Raw genomic sequence first — 3,481 nt, forward strand, 5'->3', positions numbered from 1 at the left:
ATTTTTAAGAGTTTGCAGTTTTGGTGGGAGTTTGTCTTGTGCCAAGCATCACTCTTTGAATGAAGTTGAAAGTGTTTTTCATGGCTTTAGGGTATTCAGTCCAAGTGTAAAGAAAATGACAACCCAAACAAGAGGCAAAGTGCTTGAGGTAGGTTCAGGAGATCATCCATTACAATACCTTCCTCAACAATGATGGAAGTAGACACTGGTTCAAGGTGGAGTTGATTTGGAGAGAGGGACATCTTCACTGATGTTCGCCAGCACCCCAAAAGATACTTGTGACCAGGCATCATCCCTGTCAGAATCCTGTGTAAGACCAAACGGAAACAACATTACAACAAGGAACTATAAATTGTCACTGTGTCATATGTCCTGTCTACGCTGCCTTCCAGCCTTGCCCATCACGTTTTCCTTTCACAGACGTGCATTTAATAGTTGTATCCACATCAGTGGGCCTAAAACAGTTTTGACCAGTTTACAGATGTCCAGTAAAGAAGATGAAAGAAATTAAGTATTGAAGTCTTCCTCACACTAAATTTTCTTTGCCATCCTCGTTAGATTGTAGTAGCTAGTGTATTCGAGGGAGAGATATGATCTACCTCTTGTGCATTATACACAACCGGAGATGGCAAGCAGGCTTAGCACCGTTGAGCTGAGCTGAGCAGTGCAACCCGGTGACATGGACTGCGAACGGAGTTAGTTCAATATATGGCTGCTTCACCTTATGGGTGAGGCTACCAGCCTAGCTCATGTGAAGCCAGGAAAATACACCTTTATCCATATGCATTAAAAAAATTGTAACAATTTTTTGGGGGGCATTTCTGCATTATTCGACAGTAACAGTAGAGAGACAGAAAAGGCAGGGATGAGAGAGGCGATGACATGCAGCGAAGGCCTCCGTCCAAATCAACTTCCGGCCGCTGTGGTTGGGACTCAGCCTTGCTGTGATACGCCTTGAGGCATTATGTTTATCTCAGGATCACCTTGAGGGAATTTCTTCAAATTTGGAACAAAGGCCCACTTGGACTCAAGGTCGAAATTTGGTGGTCAAAGACGGTGACCTCACAAAACACGTTTCTGGCCATAACTCAAGAATTCATATGCTAATTATGACAATTTCACACAAATGTCTAGGATAAGATGTAACTATGAGAACTTACAAAGCTGGTGTGGTAGAAGTGACTCGGGTCATCACCAAGTAGAACAGGGAGGCCTCTGAGTACGAGGGTGCACATTGCTGTCACATCTGGTTTCTAGAAGTGGATAATTAACAAAAAAAGTTCAAGATTATGTAACATTCAAATCTGACCGTACAAATATGTTTGTCAATGTGACAATGAAACAAGTGTCACCAGAATGTTTGTTTGACAGTACGGACTCACCCGTGAATCAATTTACTGCACAAACTCAGCAAATGTCTCTCCAACACTTCCGTTCTTGGACTTGAAGATTGTGACAAAGTGTGGTGTTGTGTAGTGGTCCACAGCATCAGAAAAGTCATTCTGCAGGTTTGTGGTGGCTCCAGTTAAACTCTGCAAACACCTAGAGCACACAGAAAAAAACCATACAGTGACTAAATCGGCTTGGACCAATGTGGACATTTTTGAAAACCATTCTGCAAACAAAAACACCATCACAACTGTTGACATCACTGCAATTGCCAAATTTAATCAATAGCATACTGCTATTTAGTCACCAGGCTGAGTGACAGGACAAAGTATTGATTGAAAATTGATTTTGATTTAACTTTTGCTACAGCGAGCTAGTCTATTAATTCGAATATAATTGGAGCATTAACAATTTGTCAAAAACTGCTCTACCGCTGATTATAACTCCTTAAGCCTAAATATCCTCCAAATTATAGGCTACTGGCATCTCACCTTCAGTGAACCGGCATCCTGTGTTGACGAAGCAGCTCTTCAAGAGCCCTCAGGCAGTTACCGTGAGCACTTATTCTGAAAAGGACAAAGAATGTTTAAGTTAAAAGGAAGTTATATGTTGTTATTTAGAGACAAATCCCTTGATAAATGCATGCTTTACCGGCATCACAGGAAAATACTTGTTTTTTTGTATATATATATCACATATATACACCATACACAGCCACAACAGCCTGGCACCTCCTCCTCATGCTGGTCACACACTGCTGTGGGATGGCATTCCACTCCTCAAGCAGGATTTGTCGCAAGTCAGCCAACGTGGTTGTGTTGGTCACTCTGGCACGAGCAGCACGCAAGATTCTGCAACCAGTGGCAATCCCATTTCTCTAGTCTGGGACCGAACTCCATCCTCCAAGATGACAACGCTCGCCCCCACAGAGCGGGGTTCATCAGAGACTACTTCCAGAATGTGGGAGTAGAGAGGATGGAATGGCCTGCCAACAGCCCTGGCCTCAACCCAATTAAACACTTGTGGGATCAGCTGTTCGTGCCAGAGTGACCAACACAACCACATTGGCTGACTTGCGACAAATACTGCTTGAGGAGTGGAATGCCATCCCAAGAACAGAGAAGGCAGTGAAGATTTGGCAAATTTTTCATGGGCACAACCCACATACTCAGCTCTGCTGCTCATCACAGAAATGCATGTTCCTGACAAATGGGGCACCGTTTAAAAGGTAAATAAACAGGCTTTCCAACGGTATAAAATGTATTGCCAAGAAGCATTGTTACAACATAGAAATAATCTACCAAACACTAATTTCCAAACTTTTTGTTCGACGTTTATGTTTTCACTGTAAGGCCAAAAAGGCCTTGCCCTGCTGATTGCAGTGATCACTGGTCTTGCATGAAATAAGTACAATCCTGTACATTTTGGATTCCAATTCAGTTTATATTCAATGCAATGCCGTCTAGTGAATCCAAATGTATAAGCTTCTCTCAAAAATAGGCCATAAAGAAGTTTAATGCTTTCGGTTCACGGAAGTTTCCTCAAACACTATCATATATTATTCTATTGATACTAAAGCAGTGAAGTCACTGAAACACCTTTAAAAAAAGTCTGCTGTCTGAATGAAGACACTTTGAGCAATGTTACAAAGGTCTTTCTAAACCTAACTGTGGTTTTGTTGCCCAAACATAACATTCGTGACGGTTATGTTCGTTTTGATATCTATGATGAATTTTCCAAAACCTAACTAAGTTGTTTCGTTGCCTAAACCTAACTTTACTTATGTAGGCTAAAGCAATTTGGCTCTGGAAAAAAACATGTTTTTTAATATATTGCATTTCGTGACTAACTTACGAACTGCCGCAAGACTGTGTTGAATATAAAGCATAGTAAAATACCATACAAAGCAATTATACAGGTAAGTCTGTTACAGACAGGTGAATGAGTGATATCGAGTACCGGTCAAACTGTGCGAATATAAATGTCATCACGTTCACCCCGAGGAGAGACGGTAACATGTTGCCAGTTCCATTTCTGGGTGGATGTCTCTCGCTGACATCGAACAGACCGAGATAATACACCGAAACCCAGA

General features: G+C 41.7%; 1 long non-coding RNA gene across 1 annotated transcript; it reads right to left on the minus strand.

Moving 5' to 3' along the window:
* Positions 1-21: 21 nt before the first annotated feature.
* On the minus strand, positions 22-2,103 carry LOC116379884 (uncharacterized). Its single transcript, XR_004212486.1, has 4 exons — positions 1,881-2,103; positions 1,383-1,542; positions 1,161-1,253; positions 22-306 (listed from the first exon to the last, which is right to left on the minus strand). It is a non-coding gene; the product is annotated as an uncharacterized LOC116379884 (long non-coding RNA).
* Between the last annotated feature and the right edge of the window lie 1,378 nt (positions 2,104-3,481).

This window comes from Anarrhichthys ocellatus, unplaced genomic scaffold, assembly GCF_004355925.1.
Source record: "Anarrhichthys ocellatus isolate YVR2014 unplaced genomic scaffold, GSC_Weel_1.0 scaffold5456, whole genome shotgun sequence".
NCBI lineage: Eukaryota > Metazoa > Chordata > Actinopteri > Perciformes > Anarhichadidae > Anarrhichthys > Anarrhichthys ocellatus.